The sequence below is a fragment of the Mobula birostris genome, chromosome 5 (assembly GCF_030028105.1).
Source record: "Mobula birostris isolate sMobBir1 chromosome 5, sMobBir1.hap1, whole genome shotgun sequence".
NCBI lineage: Eukaryota > Metazoa > Chordata > Chondrichthyes > Myliobatiformes > Myliobatidae > Mobula > Mobula birostris.
The window spans coordinates 209,290,539-209,309,329 of NC_092374.1; the positions used below are offsets into that span (position 1 = coordinate 209,290,539).

At 44.6% G+C, this 18,791-nt stretch overlaps 1 protein-coding gene across 1 annotated transcript in view; it reads right to left on the reverse strand.

Moving 5' to 3' along the window:
- The window catches only part of LOC140198346 (uncharacterized), a 43,910-nt gene that overhangs the window by 11,912 nt on the left and 13,207 nt on the right, over window positions 1-18,791 (reverse strand). The gene's annotated exons all lie outside the window — the stretch shown is intronic.

An 18,791-nucleotide genomic window follows, 5' to 3' on the forward strand; every position in this document is an offset into this window, starting at 1 on the left:
CACTGGAGTGGTGGTGCACTGTTCTACTGTGCAGCGACACCTGCACAAATATGACCTTTATGGAAGAGTCATCAGAAGAAAACCTTTCCTGTGACCTCACCACAAAATTCAGCATCAGAAGTTTGCAAAGGAACATCTAAACAAGCCTGATGCATTTTGGAAACAAGCCCTGTGGAATGATGAAGTTAAAATAGAACTTTTTGGCTGCAATGAGCAAAGGAATGTTTGGAGAATAAGAGGGTGCAGAATTTCATGAAAAGAACACCTCTCCAACTGTTAAGCACGGGGGTGGAGCGATCATGCTTTGGGCTTGTGTTGCAGCCAGTGGCACGCGGAAGAATGAATTCAATTAAATACCAGCAAATTCTGGATGCAAGCATCACACCGTCTGTAAAAAAGCTGAAGATGAAAAGAGGATGGCTTCTACAACAGGATAATGATCAAAATCCACAATGGACTACCTCGAGAGGCACAAGCTGAAGGTTTTACCATGGCCCTCACAGTCCCCTGACCTAAACATCTTCAAAAATCTGTGGATAGACCTCAAAAGAGCAGTGCATGCAAGACGGCCAAGAATCTCACAGAACTAGAAGCCTTTTTCGAGGAAGAAGGGACGAAAATCCCCCAAACAAGAATTGAAAGACTCTTACCTGGCTAAAGAAAGCGCTTACAAGCTGTGATACTTGCCAAACGGGGTGTTACTAAGTACTGGCCATGCAGGGTGCCCAAACTTTTGCTTTGGGCCCTTTTCCTTTTTTATTTTGAAACTGTAAAAGATGGAAATAAAACAGTAATCTTGCTTAAAATATTGAAGAAATGTGTCATCTTTAACTTTATGCCTTTTGGAAACCAGGTTATCTTTTACTCGCTTAGCTAGTCACAGTAACAGAAATTTCGACCGGGGTGCCCAAACTTTTGCATGCCACTGCATCTTTAGCACCAATGACAGAATGAATTGCTTCCCACAGTCAGAACAGGTGGAGCACCTCACTCTGGTGTGAACTTGCTGAGGTGTCTTCAGACTGGATGACTGAGTAGTTCCCCTCCCTCACACAGAGCGGGTGAACTCACTGGCGTGTCTGGGGGGTAGGCAATGAGTGAATCCCTTCCCACACTGAGAGAAAGAGAATGATATCTCACTGCAACCAATTCTCTGGCAATTCAGAAAGCTGAATAAGATGATGAGGGCAGCGGCTTTTTTTCCCCAAGACTGAAACGGCTCACATGAGGGGGCATAGTTTTAAGGTATTGGAAGTGGGTGCAAGGGGGATGTTAGAGGTATGTTTTTCACACAGAGAGTGGTGGGTGTGTGGAATACACTGCAAAGGTGGGAGAGGTGGATACAATAGGGGATTTTAAGAGACTCTCAGATAGATACATGGAGCTAGGAAAAGGTTAAACCAGTGGCTTCAAAGGGACTTACAGTATCTTTGAAAGGCCGGGTTTTGCTTTGTAAAGCAGGTCTTTCCAGGGTTACATATATAACTCTCCCCCTATACGTCAATAAAAAAAATCTGTAAATTGACAGACACCATGTTTTTTTAACTTTTTATGGAAAAACAAAGATAATTATATAAAAAAAATCTGCTGTCCTGAATAGTTATGACAGGGTGGGGGTCTAAATTTTCTTGATTGTGACAGTCTTAATAATACTTTTAAAATTAATTGGATTAAACAATTTTTACATAATCCTATCTCGATATGGAATTGTATTCCTTCTTTTGACTTTTCTCAGGTTGGTGGACTGAATTTTTTTCTTTTATGTAATTAGAAAATAGACAAAGTTCCTCTCCGTTTATCTCAGTTTTATAAACAGATGCTTTTATCTTGGTCCTTGATTTACAAACACAGTTTCACTCCTCATAGTTATTTTATCTGGAATAACCGCAACATAACTTATAAGAATAAATCTTTGTTTTATAAGGGTTGGTTTGATAATAATATTTTGTTAGTTAAACAGTGATTTAATTCAAGTGGTACTTTATTCAGTTATACTGAGTTTTTATCCACCTTTGAATTTCCTGTGACTCCAAAAGAATTTGCTGTTGTTATGGATGCAATTCCCTCTGGTGTAATTATGTTGTTTAGAAATACATCATATTCGGCAGTTGAATTACCCAGCTTGGATCCATCCAGTACAGCTGTAGGAAAGATTTGTTTTCCTCCGTCTTTTAAAATAAATAATGGAGGTATTAGAACAACACACACAAAATGCTGGTGGAACACAGCAGGCCAGACAGCATCCATAGGAAGAAGCATAGTCGATGTTTCGGGCTGAGACTCTTCGTCTGGACTAACTGAAAGAAGAGATAGTAAGAGATTTGAAAGTGGGAGAGGGAGAAGGAGATCTGAAATGATAGGAGAAGACAGGAGGGGAAAGGATAAAGCTAAGAGCTGGAAAGTTGATCGGCAAAAGGGATACAAGGCTGGAGATCATGGGACGGGAGGCCTTGGGAGAAAGAAAGAGGGAGGGGAACACCAGAGGAAGATGGAGAGCAGGCAAGGAGTTACTGTGAGAAGGACAGAGAAAGAAAAAAGAGAGAAAGAAAAAAAGGAAAAAATAATTAATAAATAATGGAGGGGGTAGGAGGGGGAGGTGGGACATTAGCGGAAGTTAGAGAAGTCAATATTCATGCCATCAGGTTGGAGGCTACCCAGACAGCATATAATGTGTTGTTCCTCCAACATGAGTGTGGCTTCATCTTGACAGTAGAGGAGGCCATGCACATATCAGAGTGGGAATGGGATGTGGAATTAAAATGTGTGGCCACTGGGAGATCCTGCTTTCTCTGGCGGACAGAGCGTAGGTGTTCAGCAAAGCGGTCTCCCAGCCTGTGTCGGGTCTCACCAATATATAGCAGGCCGCACCAAGAGCACCGGACGCAGTATATCACCCCAGCCGACTCACAGGTGAAGTGTCGCCTCACCTGGAAGGACTGTCTGGGGCCCTGAATGGTGGTGAGGGAGAAGGTGTAAGGGCATGTGTAACACTTGTTCTGCTTACAAGGATAAGTGCTGGGACGGAGATCGGTGGGGAGGGATGGACAAGGGAGTCACGTATTAGAATAAGAGGTATTAGAAGTTTGTTTCCATAGAAACTACAGCATAGAAACAGGCCTTTTGGCCCTTCTTGGCTGTGCCGAACCATTTTCTGCCTAGTCCCACTGATCCGCACACGGACCATATCCCTCCATACACCTCCCATCCATGTATCTGTCCAAATTATTCTTAAATGTTAAAAAGGAACCCGCATTTACCACCTCGTCTGGCAGCTCATTCCATACTCCCACCACTCTCTGTGTAAAGAAGCCCCCCCTAATGTTCCCTTTAAACTTTTTCCCCCTCACCCTTAACCCATGTCCTCTGGTTTTTTTCTCCCCTTGCCTCAGTGGAAAAAGCCTGCTTGCATTCACTCTATCTATACCCATCATAATTTTATATACCTCTATCAAATCTCCCCTCATTCTTCTATGCTCCAGGGAATAAAGTCCTAACCTATTCAACCTTTCTCTGTAACTGAATTTCTCAAGTCCTGGCAACATCCTTGTAAACCTTCTCTGCACTCTTTCAAACTTATTTATATCCTTCCTGTAATTTGGTGACCAAAACTGAACACAATACTCCAGATTCGGCCTCACCAATGCCTTATACAATCTCATCATAACATTCCAGCTCTTATACGCAATACTTCAATTAATAAAGGCCAATGTACCAAGAGCTCTCTTTACGACCCTATCTACCTGTGACGACACTTTTAGGGAATTTTGTATCTGTATTCCCAGATCCCTCTGTTCCACTGCACTCCTCAGTGCCTTACCATTAACCCTGTATGTTCTACGTTGGTTTGTCCTTCCAACGTGCAATACCTCACACTTGTCAGTATTAAACTCCATCTGCCATTTTTCAGCCCATTTTTCCAGCTGGTCCAAGTCCCTCTGCAGGCTCTGAAAACCTTCCTCACTGTCTACTACACCTCCAATCTTTGTATCATCAGCAAACTTGCTGATCCAATTTACCACATTATCATCCAGATCATTGATATAGATGACAAATAACAATGGACCCAGCACTGATCCCTGTGGCACACCACTAGTCACAGGCCTCCACTCTGAGAAGCAATCCTCTACCACCACTCTCTGGCTTCTTCCATCGGGCCAATGTCTAATCCAATTTACTACCTCTCCATGTATACCTAGCGACTGAATTTTCCTAACTAACCTCCCATGCGGGACCTTGTCAAAGGCCTTACTGAAGTCCATGTAGACAATATCCACTGCCTTCCCTTCATCCACTTTCCTGGTAACCTCCTCGAAAAACTCCAACAGATTGGTCAAACATGACCTACCACGCACAAAGCCATGTTGGCTCTCCCTAATAAGCCCCTGTCTATCCAAATGCTTGTAGATTCTGTCTCTTCGTACTCCCTCCAATAACTTACCTACTACTGACGTTAAGCTCACCGGCCTATAATTTCCCGGATTACTTTTCGATCCTTTTTTAAACAACAGAACAACATGAGCCACTCTCCAATCCTCCGGCACTTCACCCGTAGACAGCGACATTTTAAATATTTCTGCCAGGGCTCCCGCAATTTCAACACTAGTCTCCTTCAAGGTCCGAGGGAACACTCTGTCAGGTCCCGGGGATTTATTCACTTTAATTTTCCTCAAGACTTTCAAAAAGACATTACTTCTATTCCTATGGCTGTTAGTTTTTTGAATTGTCGCTTGGGGAATCTGAGGTGGAGGAGTGTGTGTGTGTATATATATAGAGAGAGAGGCATCCGTTAGTCTCGTGAGACCATGGATTTGCGCCTTGGAAGGTTTCCAGGGCGCAGGCCTGGGCAAGGTTGTATGGAAGACCGGCAGTTGCCCATGCTGTAAATCTCCCCTCTCCACGCCACCGATGTTGTCCAAGGGAAGGGCATTAGGACTCATACAGCTTGGCACCGGTGTTGTCGCAGAGCAATGTGTGGTTAAGTGCCTTGCTCAAGGACACAACATGCTGCCTCAGCCAAGGCTCCAACTAGCGACCTTCAGATCACTGGACAAATGCCTTAACCATTTGGCCATGCAGGGGCTTATTTAATAAATTTTTATTGAGGAATAAAATTAAAGAAATTTCATTTATACTCAGATTATGCATAGATTAAAGTTATACATAGATATTATCCAAACAATGTTTATTTGACAAGGTTTAATTCTGATATTGAAACTAACTGTCTGTTTTGTGGTTTATATCCAGAGGATTTATTTAATCTATTTTGGGAATGTGAATATGTCAAAATGTTTTGGGTTGATGTTTGTCAATTTATAGATCAATATATTAATGTGGATTTTACATTTTGATTTGAAAATGTTTTATTTGGTTTTACTAATAATATCAAATCTCATAGGGATTTTTAAAATCATAAATCTTTTGTTAATTTACAGCAAATTTTATATCCATAAATGCAAATGTAACAATAAGAAACCTTCATTTATATTTTTACATCAGACTTCAAACTATACATTAATATTCTGAAAACTTCCCATAACCAGAAAGCTGTAAGGACTGTACAAATTTGTCAATGTTTCGGGTTATTTCTGTAAATGTTTTTGTTTTGTGACTCTTTTTAGATATAGTTCCTTCTGTCCAGCAGTATTGAGAGGATTTTCTTTTTTATTTGTACATTTAAAGTTAATATTTATATATTTGCTGCTGCTTATGTGTGATTCCCTGGCTTTGTTTGCATATGTTTACTGTTTTTGTTTGTGTTCAATAAAAACTAATACATTTTTAAAAAGGCCGCCGAAAGATCCAGCGATGCGCATGCGCAGCAGAAATGGCGGCGGCGGCTCCAGCGCTCATTAGCCAAAAGCCCCGCGGGGCCCGGGTACGGATCAAGGGAACGGGCCGGGGCTGTCCTGGGCTGCAAGCTTAGTGCGCCAGGAGCTCACAGTAATAGCCCTTGAATATTAATTCCCGATCGGAAACCCCTCTTACCTGCTGCAGAACCTTCCGAGCCTTTCGCCTACAGTGCGCATGCGCGATAGTTGGCTCACCTCAAACCTCTGCGCATGCGCGTGTGAGCAAACAGGAAACCATCTGCAGATGCGGAAATCCGAAGGAACACACGGAAAAGGCTGGAGGAAAGTCAGGGGGGCAGACAGCAACTATGGAGAGGAGTGAACAGTCGGCGTTTCAGACCGAGACCCTTCGTCAGGACTGGAAAGGAAGGGAGGGAGTCTGAATGTGGGGGGAGGGAAGGTGATATGGTAAACTGGGTCAGGGTGAGGGGTGAAGTAAAGAGCTGGGAAGTTGATTGGTGAGAGAGATAAAGGGCTGGAGAATAATAATAATAATAATAAATATTTTATTGATTCCGAGTGGGAAATTCATTCATTTCATTAACGAAACGAAAACCAATTTCCCCCGGGATCAATAAAGTATGACTTTAACTATTATGACTATTTCAGCAGTTACGTCTAAAACCACATGAAGCAGCGGGCAAACTTTACTAAAAATAAAGTACAGAATAATAATATACACAATAATAAAGTACGAATGTGGAATAATAATGAATGAAACAATAATGCAGAGACTATAGATCAATGATGTGTGTTCACCTGTCGCAGAAAGATGAACTGTTGCATTTAATAAGAAAGATTTTCTGTTGTGATCCTGGTGTCAGCGGAGTTGAGTGAGTCTATTCATAAGGGGCTGGGGGCTTTGCTGCCTATTCAGTAGGTCATGGAAAGGATGTGACAGATTGTTCATAATCGATAAGTTTGTTTAGTGACCTCCACTCCAACCCAAGCTCAAAATAATCCGGGTTGTGGCCAAGGATAGATCCAGCCTTTTTGATGAGTTTATTTAGTCTTCTTGCATCACCAACATAAAGCAGCAAAGAGGACTGCACTCGCTACAACAATTTGGCAAAAGATCTGCAACATCCTGCCTCACATATTCAGGGTTCTCAGCATTCTTAGAAAATAAAGTCTGTTCATCCTCTTCTTGTGAACAGTCTCAGTGTTGGTTTTCCAGTCAAGTCTGTTGTCAAGGTGAACCCCCAGGTATTTGTACTCCTCCACCACAGTGACCTGTTCTCCCAGAGTGTATACAGCACACATTACAGTCCTCTTCCTCCGAAAATCAATCGCCATTTCCCTGGTTTTAGTCATATTCAGGATCAGGTGATTCCTCCCTCAGTATTCCATAAACCTGTCCGCCAGTGCTCCGTGCTCCGACTCCTGCCCATCTCTGAAGCACCCAACTACCGCAGAGTCATCAGGGAACTTCTGCAATTGGCAAGACTTAGAGTTGCACTGAACGTCTGAGGTGTAGATTGCGAACAGAAACGGAAACAGGACAGTCCCTTGTGGGTCTTCAGTGTCACTCGCCACCATCTCAGACAGAGAACCACCTGGCAGTACAAACTGTGGTCTATCTCTCAGGAAGGCAGTAATCCAGGAGATGGTGAATTTGCCTATGCCCATCCTTTGCAGGTTCTTGCTCTGAAGATATGGCTGGATTGTATTGAAGGCACGAGTGAAATCAAAAACAGTGCTTCTCACAATGCCACGAGCATCATCCCGGTGGGAGTGAGCTCGCTGAAACAGGTAGATGAAGGTATCATCTACAAACTCACGAGGTTGGTAGGCAAACTGTAGAGGGTCCAAGGTAAGTCTGGACCAGCCTCGCCATCGCCTTCATCACATGAGATGTGAGGGAAATTAGTCTGCAGTCATTAAGTTCAGATGGAGTCCCCTTTTTGGGTAAAGGATCCAAGCGGGAAGTCTTCCACAGCACCGGTATCTTTTCCTGACTCAATCTCAGATAGTAAAGGTGGCACAAAATCTCAGAGAGCAGGCTCACACAGGCCTAGAGTGCTGTGGCTGATCCGGATGGGGTCAGCAGATGTCGGCTGTCCGGCTGTCTCCTACCCTGTCGTGATACTCCAATCTACTCACGCTCTAACATGGCGCTGCACCAGTTGTTGCAGCAACTTCTACGTTTTGCCATTTTTCATACTATTTTAATGTTTTTTTTGTCATTCTGGATTATTGTATTCCAGCACAATTTGTAATGGCGACCGTGTGTGTGGATGTCGTGCCTGGATGCTTGAATTGTGCCCAGTTAGAAGATGAGGTATTCCTCCTCCGACCAGTGTTGAGCCTTGCTACACCAGAGGTCACCATTGAGACCAACATTATTGCATCTGTTTTCATCCATTGATGACATTTGCAGAATTTTGACAGCGCTGAAAAGGCAAAGGGTTTGTGTGTGGGAGTTCACACTGGGGAGAGGCCGTTCATCTGCTCCATGTGTAGGAAAGGAGTCATACAAACATCCGATCTGTAGAAATACCAGAGCGGTCACTCGGGGGAGAACCCATTCACCAGCGGCGAGTGTGAGAAGGGTTCAATCAGTCAATCAAGCGACTGAAGCTCCGGCCATTTCACGCAGAGGGGAAGCAGCTGTACACCTTCGGAGTGTGGGAAGGGAGGCTCCGGTGAGATTACAGTAAGTAGAGGCCGTACTTCTGTCCTGAGTGAGGAAAGAGATTTACTCAGTCATCCCACCTGCTGAAACATCAGCAACTTCACACCAGGGAGGAAATTCAAGTAAACTGTCTCTAAAACGTTTAAACATGTTGATGACTAAATCTAGTTGCGAGTTGACGAGGGACTGTTAATGTCAGATTCTGCAGATATTGCAGAAGTTCCTCACACCCAGGACTGAACCCTGGTCACTCAGCATTGCAGGGATTTGTTAGACCAGAACTCCATAAGATATAGGAGAACAATCAGGCCATTCAGCCCATTGAGTCTGCTCTGGAATTTCATCAGGTCTCAATTCCTGTTCATCGCTGAACACACATTCCGGAACAGCTGATCCCAGTGTGTTCAACCAGCAGCTGCTTGAACCAGACACCTCGTCGGCATTCTACAAATTTCCCCCTCTTGGTAACCAACACTAACCTGATTTTCCTAATTGATATCCCCCATGACTATCATAACACAGCCCTTTTGACATGCATTTTGTCTTCCGTTGTAATTTGTAGACCGCATCCTTACTACGGTTGGAAGTCTGCATATAAATTATCTCAGGGTCTTGTTACACTTAATGTTTCCTCACTCTACCCAGAGATTCTACATCTTCTGGTTCTCTGCCGCCTCTTTTTGGTAATGATTTTATTTCATATTTACCAGCAGAGCCACCCAGCCTCTTTGCCTTCCGACCTGTCCTTTCGATACAACATGTCTGCTTGGAGGTTAAGATCCGGGTTATAATCTTCTTTCAGCCACGATACGGATATGTACACAAATCACACTGTGCTAAAAGTTCACCTCTGTTATTCTCTACACTGTGCACATTCAAATATAACACCCCCAGTCCTACATACATCACCTTTATCAATGTTATCCCACTTTAACGCTGCAACTCATCCCGTTGACTGCAATTTTGACCTGACATCAGCCTCTGCTTGCTAGTACTGTCACTGCACACTACCTCTGTTGCCAACCAAGTACCTCATCCCCAGCACTCACACTCTGGTTCCCATTCCCCTGACAAGTTATTTTAAGCACAAGCTCTAACACACCTGCCCACAAGCTTACTGGACCCCGTCAGGTTCAGGTGCAACCCATCCCTGTTGTACAGATCATTTCATCCCCAGGAGAGATCTCAATGACCCGGAGATATGATGCAATGCCCCTGCACCAGTTCCTCAGCCACACATTCACCTGCCAAATCATCCTGTTCTTACCCTGTTTTGAAATGTTGCCTCACCTGGAAGGACTGTTTCTGAGCCAGAATGGAACTGAGGGAGGAAGTAAGTGGGAGCGTGTAGAACTTCCCTCACCTACAAGGGCAGGTTCCAGGAGGGAGATTAGTTGGGGGAGTGGGATAAGGTAAAGATAGAAGGTTGGAAGCTGTTTAGTCTAGGTAAGTGTGCAAATCGGTAGGGTTATATAAAAAAAATGTCAGCTGGTGTGAATGCGTTTTGTGAGCCCTGCTGCCTGCCACGGTCAGTGTCTTTCACGGGTCAGCTGATTGCGCCAGTGTGGATGGTGGAGGGCTTTACAGGGATGGCAAATGGTGTAGGGGTCAGGCGGGGTTACAAAATGACAGTGGTGTAGGGTAAGAAGGATTTTCGCAGAGGGCGAGGGCCGCAAGGATCGGAGGTGTTAGCAGAAATGGGGAGTGGCGTAAGGGTTGGAAGAGTTTTCACAGAGGGCGAGAGCTGCGAGAATCGGAGGTGTTAACAGAAATGGGGAGAGGCATAAGGGTTTTCACAGATGGTGCTGGCCGCAAGGATCGGAGGTGTGAACAGAAATGGGGAGTGGTGTAAGGAACACACATCAAAGTTGCTGGTGAACGCAGCAGGCCAGGCAGCATCTGTAGGAAGAGGTGCAGTCGACGTTTCAGGCCAAGACCCTTCGTCAGGACTAACTGAAGGAAGAGTGAGTAAGGGATTTGAAAGTTGGAGGGGGAGGGGGAGGTCCAAAATGATAGGAGAAGACAGGAGGGGGAGGGATAGAGCCAAGAGCTGGATAGGTGATAGGCAAAAGGGGATACGAGAGGATCATGGGACAGGAGGTCCGGGAAGAAAGACAAGGAAGGGGGGGTGAACCCAGAGGATGGGCAAGAGGTATATTCAGAGGGACAGAGGGAGAAAAAGGAGAGTGAGAGAAAGAATGTGTGCATAAAAATAAGTAACAGATGGGGTACGAGGGGGAGGTGGGACCTTAGAGGAAGTTAGAGAAGTCGATGTTCATGCCATCAGGTTGGAGGCTACCCAGACGGAATATAAGGTGTTGTTCCTCCAACCTGAGTGTGGCTTCATCTTTACAGTAGAGGAGGCCGTGGATAGACATGTCAGAATGGGAATGGGATGTGGAATTAAAATGTGTGGCCACTGGGAGATCCTGCTTTCTCTGGCGGACAGAACGTAGATGTTCAGCAAAGCGGTCTCCCAGTCTGCGTCGGGTCTCGTCAATATATAAAAGGCCACATCGGGAGCACCAGATGCAGTATATCACCCCAGTCGATTCACAGGTGAAGTGTTGCCTCACCTGGAAGGACTGCTTGGGGCCCTGAATGGTGGTAAAGGAGGAAGTGTAAGGGCATGTGTAGCACTTGTTCCGCTTACATGGATAAATGCCAGGAAGGAGATCAGTGGGGAGGGATCGGGGGGACGAATGGACAAGGGAGTTGCATAGGGAGCGATCCCTGCGGAATGCAGAAAGAGGGAGGGAGGGAAAGATGTGCTTAGTGGTGGGATCCCGTTGGAGATGGCGGAAGTTACGGAGAATAATATGTTGGACCCGGAGGCTGGTGGGGTGGTAGGTGAGGACCAGGGGAACCCTATTCCTAGTGGGGTGGTGGGAGGATGGAGTGAGAGTGAGAGTGGTGTAAGGATTTTCACTGAGAGCGAGGTGTGTAGGAATGCTTCTCCACCACTGGGGAAATGTACTTCACTTGTTGGACCAAAATGGCATTTCTTTCTGTAACAAAATGGAACCTGTAGTGTATCAGAGTGCTTTGCTAATAATCTTCGTGCAACATGATGCTGATGGTACCTGAGCACTTGAGTGCAGAACCGCAGCTGTGTTACTGGAGGAATGCCAAACATTGATTCAGCAGACAGAATACACCCTGTCCTTGGACTTGTGTCCAAAGGGGTGATGGTATTGTTTCTTTTGGATAAAGCTATTACCAGCACTTGGGCAGTGCTAATCTTCCCTTGCTGCAAGGAAACATAAACACACTTATGATTGATCCACTCTTGAGTTAATTGTTGTTAGTGACCAGACGTAGTGAAAAGCTCCTCAACACCATCTCCTACCTGGACACTCACTCTTACCTGCACCCGCACCTTACTCCCCACCGCTTCGCCATCTCAACACTATACAACAATTCAGTAGAAACTGAAATACCCATTCCGTCCATTGAGTCTTCTTCACCATTCGATCATGGGTATTGGATGTTCCCTCCGAACCCCAAGCTGCTGCCTTCTACCAGTCACCTTTCACAGCCTTATTAATCAACAATCCACCATTTACTTACGTGAAGTCCATTACACCACAGGTGTTTGGGGCAGCAATGAAGATATTGCAGAAGAGGTTCACCAGTATGTTGTGTGGATTAGAAGCTTGATCCACTGTGTAAAGAGAGTTTGGACAAACTTGGGCTGTTTTCTCTGGAGTGGAAGAGGCTCAGGGTGACCTGATAGAACTTGATAATTTATGAAAGATTGCCATAGAGTAGATAGCTGCCATTTTTAACCTTCTGGGTCACAATGTCAAATATCAGACAGCATGCACTTAGAGATGAGGGACCTGTGAAATTCATTGCCACGGACGGCTCAGAGGCCAAGTCATCCTGTTCAGTTAAAACATACATTGACCGGTGCTTGACTAGTAAAGGCATCAAAGGTTATGGGATGAAGGCAGGAGAATGGGTTTGAGAAGAAAATAAAAGACACTGGGACAGGTACAGAAAAAGGAAACTTTAGAGGGAGACGTGTCAAGCACAGACAGATGGGATAGAGTCCAATAGGGGTTCTTCTCTGGCACGGAGCAGTGGGGCTGAACACTGGTTCATTTTCCACTCTTGGACCTTCACTGAGACCATTTCTCATCAGTACATGTTTTACAAACAATACATTTCAATGTTCAAGTTCAAAGTAAATTTATTATCAAAGTGTGTTAACCAGATGCTATTGAACAATTCATTTTCTTGTTGGCAAGGCAACTCAATGCTCACCCCCAGCCTGGGGTTGGGAATGGGAACAATTCCAGAGGGGGAGGGCTGGGTAAGCCCTGGACTTTGTGAAGGAGCCCTTAACACCATTCTCCTCATTTCCCTTTTCCCTTCTCACTTCCCACCCTCACACTCCAGTGCATGTATTTGTGTGTGTGTGTGTGAGAGAGAGTGAGAGGCAGAGAGAGCTGCCTGCCCAGTCACACACCATCAACGATGTCCTCTCCCCCAACACACTCACACTCCTCTGCACACAGCAATCCTCACCAGCTCAAATGATCCAAATATTTTATACCCTCCCTCCTGCACCAACTCCTTAGCCACGTGTTAAAACTGTATAATCTTCTGAATCCTGGCAATTGGCACAGGTGGCAGACCTGAGATCACAGCCTGGCATCTCTACTGTTCTAACTGAGCAAATGTAAAGAAGGGACAAAAAAAATTCTCGATGCATGATGATTTCGCCTTCTCTGACTGAATGCTCTCCACACTGAAACCTCAAAATCTCCGCCCTGACTCTGTCCACTCCAACAATGACCGCTCCACTTGCTCCTGCCCAACTTTACGATCGTTTTCATAATCAATCCTGAATGCTGATTGGCCACTGCGGAAAGCTCAAAAATAACCTGTTCTAAACCATTGCCTTTAATACTCAATTGGCGAACCTGAGTGAATTACGTCTTTCTCAAGCTTCTGATCTCTCAAGTTAACGACGGGTCAAAGCTCGGTAGGGCGAGACAAGGATGAATAACTGATTGAAACCCATCCCACATTCAGAGCTAGTGACCACCCTCACCACAGTGTGAACCCGCCACTATCTCTGCAGCGTGGATAAGTGTGTGAATGACTTCCCACAGTCTGAGCAAGCCTACGTACTTTCACTGCTGAAAACAGTTCGGTGTATAGGTAGGTGAGATGAAAGTGTGAATTCGTTCCCAGTCCAAACAGATGAACAGCTTCTCCTCAGTGTGAACTCTCTGATATTCATTCAGCTGCGATGACTGAGTGAATTCCTTCCCACGGTCTGAGCAGTTGTACAGTTTCTCCCCAGTGTTTGCTCGCTGATGTTCATTCAACTCTGGACTGAAAGTGATATATTTGAATGCACGCAGCGTAAGAATTAAAATGGATGATCTTGAAATTCAGCTACAGATTGGTAAGTATGATGTTGTGGCCACCTCTGAAACTTGGCTAAAGGATGGCTGCCAGTGGGAGCTGAACATCGAAGGATATATGGTGTATCGGAAAGATAGGTTAGTAGGCAGAGGGGTGGTGTGGCCTTGTGTATAAGAAATAATATTAAATCATCAGAAAGCGATGACATAGGACCAGGAAGCGTAGAGTCTCCATGGTTGGGGGTAAGAAACGGCAAGGGTAAATGGACCCTAATGGCAGTTGTATCCAGTCCTCCAAACAGCAGCCGGGATGTGGATTACAAATTACATTAGGAGATAGAAAAGGCATGTCGGAAGGGCAAAGTCATGATAATCATTGGGGATTTTAATGTGAAAGTGGATTGGGAAAACCAGGTCAGTACTGGACCTCAAGAGAGAGAATTTGCAACATGTCTGAGGGACGGCTTTTTAGAACAGTTTGTTGTTGAGTCCACTGGGGGATCGGCTGTGCCGGATTGGATGTTGTGCAATGATCCGGAGATGATAAGAGAGCTTATGGTTAAGGAACCCTTGGGGACAGTGATCAAAATATGACCGAGTTCACTTTGAAATTTGAGAAGAAGAAACTAAATTCCAACACTTGGTATTTCAGTGAAATAAAGGAAATTACAATGACATGAGAGGGGACCTGGTCAAGTTGACTGGAAAAGGACTCTAGCAGGAAGAAGGCAGAGCAGCAATGGCTGGAGTTTCTGCAAAAAAATTAGGGAAGTGCAAGACAGATATATTCTTAACAAGAAGGACACTATCATGACTTACAAGTGAAGTCAGAGTCAAAGAAAAAGAAAAAGGAAAAGACAAGGAAGCAAAAGTTAGTGGGAAGATAGAGGATTGGGAAGCTTTTAGAAACTTGCAGAAGGAAAATAAGAAGGTCATTAGGAAGGAAAAGATGAATTATGAAAGGAAGCTGGTGACTAATAAGAAGATACGAAAAGCATTTTTTAAGTACAAAGAAGGTTCACCAGATTGATTCCTGGGATGGCAGGACTTTCATATGAAGAAAGACTGGATGAACTAGGCTTGTACTCGTTGGAATTTAGAAGATTGAGGAGGGATCTGATTGAAACGTATAAAATCCTAAAGGGATTGGACAGGCTAGATGCAGGAAGATTGTTCCCGATGTTGGGGAAGTCCAGAACGAGGGGTCACAGTTTGAGGATAAAGGGGAAGCCTTTTAGGACTGAGATTAGGAAAAACTTCTTCACACAGAGAGTGGTGAATCTGTGGAATTCTCTGCCACAGGAAACAGTTGAGGCCAGTTCATTGGCTATATTTAAGAGGGAGTTAGATATGGCCCTTGTGGCTACGGGGATCAGGGGGTATGGAGGGAAGGCTGGTGCAGGGTTCTGAGTTGGATGATCAGCCATGATCATAATAAATGGCGGTGCAGGCTCAAAGGGCCGAATGGCCTACTCCTGCACCTATTTTCTATGTTTCTAAGTATAACACGCTCTAAGGTTTCACTGCTAATGTAATTAGAGTAGTGATTAACGGGTCCCTTTCGGAATGGCAGGCGGTGACCAGTGGGGTACCGCAGGGTTCAGTGCTGGGACCGAAGCTGTTTACAATATATATTAATGATTTAGATGAGGGAATTAAAAGTAACATTAGCAAATTTGCCAATGACACAAAGCTGGGTGGCAGTGTGAAATGTGAGGAGTATGTTATGAGAATGCAGGGTGACTTGGACAGGCTGGGTGAGTGGGCAGATGCAGTTTAATGTGAATAAATGTGAGGTTATCCACTTTGGCGGTAAGAACAGAAAGGCAGATTATTATCTAAATGGAGTCAAGTTAAGAAAAGGGGAAGCACAACGACATCTAGGTGTTCTTGTACATCAGTCACTGAAAGCAAGCATGCAAGTACAGCAGGCAGTGAAGAAAGCTAATGGCATGCTGGCCTTCATAACAAGGGGAATTGAGTATAAGAGCAAAGAGGTCCTTCTGCAGCTGTACAGGGCCCTGGTGAGACCACACCTGGAGTACTGTGTGCAGTTCTGGTCTCCAAATTTGAGGAAGGACATTCTTGCTATTGAGGGAGTGCAGCATAGGTTCACAAGGTTAATTCCCGGGATGGAGGGACTGCAATATGTTGAAAGATTGGAGCGACTGGGCTTGTATATTCTGGAATTTAGAAGGCTGAGAGGGGATCCTATTGAAACATATAAGATTATTAAGGGATTGGACACGCTGGAGGCAGGAAGCATGTTCTCGCTGATGGGCGAGTCCAGAACCAGAGGCCACAGTTTAAGAATAAGGGGTAGGCCATTTAGAACAGAGTTGAGGGAAAACTTTTTCACCCAGAGAGTGGTGGATATATGGAATGCTCTGCCCCAGAAGGCTGTGGAGGCCAAGTCTCTGGATGCTTTCAAAAAAGAGATGGATAGAGCTCTTAAAGATAGTGGAATCAAAGGTTATGGGGATAAGGCAGGAATTGGATACTGATTGTGGATGATCAGCCGTGATCACAGTGAATGGCGGTGCTGGCTCGAGGGGCCAAATGGCCTACTCCTGCACCTATTGTCTATTGTAATGGCTTCTCTGTAATGTTCTACTGCTGAGGTAATGGTTTCTCTGTAGCAGCAATGTTTGGGTTAAGACTAGAGATAATAGGGCATGCCAGCCAATGAACAGGATGTTGTTCTTTCTTGTGCGTCTGGGAGCCGGGAATTCATGGGTCTTTTGCCGGGGAGAGATGAGGAGGGAAGACGCGAATGGAGAGAGTTGGTAGACCTCAGATGGAATGGACTTGGAGCGAGAGTCCAAAGGTCAGCGAGGATCGGAGGAGGTCGATGGTGGACAAATGGCTTATCAGTGAACTCCAACATTGCCCAATAGACTGTTTCATGAGAATGGGCCCTTTCTCTTTTTTGTTTTCTTCACTAAGCATATCGTCAAATTAAGAGTAATAAAGCTCAATCGTTTAATCGCATATTGTGTACTGTTTGTTATTTCGTACTGATTTGTAACAGGGGACACTTCGCACAGCATCCAGCCAAATGAGATTTCTTAAGTTTGGACAGGCCAGGGGCTATCATCCCCTATATTAATGAATGGTGAATGGTGGTGCTGGCTCGAAAGGCTGAATGGCCTACTCCTGCACCTATTGTCTATTAAGCTACAAGATGAAGCGAGAGTTACATAAGTATAGAAAGGGTAAAAGAAAGTTGAGGATAGATATGGGACGAATAGAAAATGATGCGGGAGATATTGTAATGGGAGACACAGAGATGGCAGAGGAACTGAATGCGTATTTTGCATCATTCTTCATGATGGAAGAGATCTGCAGTATATTGAATATTCAAGAGTGTCAGGGAAGTGAAGTACGTGCAGTGAAAGTTACAACTGAGAAGGTTCTCAGGAAGCTTAATGGTTTGATGGTGGATAAATCTCCCGGACCTGATGGAATGCACCTTTGGGTTCTGAAGGAAGTAGCTGAAGAGATTGCGTAGGCATTACTTATGATCCTTCAAGAATCAATAGATTCTGGGATTGTACCTGATGACTGGAAAATTACAAATGTTACTCCGCTATTTAAGAAAGGTGGGAGGCAGCAGAAAAGAAACTACAGGCCTGAAAGCCTGAGTTCAGTGGGAAGTTGCTGGGATCGATTGTTATGGATGGGATATCGGGGTACCGGGAGGCATATGACATGATAGGGCAAAGCCTGCATGGTTTCCTGAAAGGAAAATCCTGTCTGAATAACCTACTGCAATTCTTTGAGGAAATTACAAGCTGGGTAGACAAAGGAGATGTAGTAGATGTGGTGTACTTGGATTTTTATTGGGCCTTTGAAAGGTGCTACACGAGACTGCTTAGCAAGATAAATCCCATGGAATTACAGGGAATTTACTAGCATGGGTGGAGCACTGGCTGATCAACAGAAAACAGAGTGGGAATAAAAGGATCCTATTCTGGCTGGCAGCCGGTTACCACTGGAGTCGGTGTTTAGACCACTGATTTTTACGATGTATGTCAATGACTTCGACTATTGGATTAATGGTTTTGTGGCTAAATTTGCCGATGATACAAAGATAGGTGGAGGAGCGGGTAGTGCTGAGGAAACAGAGTGCCGGCAGAGAGATTTAGATAGTTTCGGGGAATGGCCAAAGAAGTGGTCAATGAAATACAGTGAACACGAGCAATTCTGCAGATGCTGGAAATTCAAGCAACACACATCAAAGTTGCCGGTGAATGGAAGAGGTAAGCCGGGAAGATGTGGAATCGATATGGGCAGAGCTGCGTAACACTAAGGGGCAGAAGATGCTGGTGGGAGTTGTGTACAGGCCACCTAACAGTAGTAGTGAGGTCAGAGATGGTATTAAACAGGAAATTAGAAATGTGTGCAATAAAGGAACAGCAGTTATAATGGGTGACTTCAATCTACATGTAGATTGGGTGAACCAAATTGGTAAAGGTGCTGAGTAAGAGAATTTCTTGGAATGTATGCGGGATGGTTTTTTGAACCAACAAGACAGCAGGCTATTCTGGACTGGGTTTTGAGCAATGAGGAAGGGTTAATTAGCAATCTTGTCGTGAGAGGCCCCTTGGGTAAGAGTGACCATAATATGGTGGAATTCTTCATTAAGATGGAGAGTGACATAGTTCATTCAGAAACAAAGGTTCTGAACTTAAAGAGGGGTAACCTTGAAGGTATGAGATGTGAATTAGCTAAGATAGACTGGCAAATGACACTTAAAGGATTGACGGTGGATATGCAATGGCAAGCATTTAAAGGTTGCATGGATGAACTACAACAATTGTTCATCCCAGCTTGGCAAAAGAATAAATCAAGGAAGGTAGTGCACCCGTGGCTGACAAGAGAAATTAGGGATAGTATCAATTCCAAAGAAGAAGCATACAAATT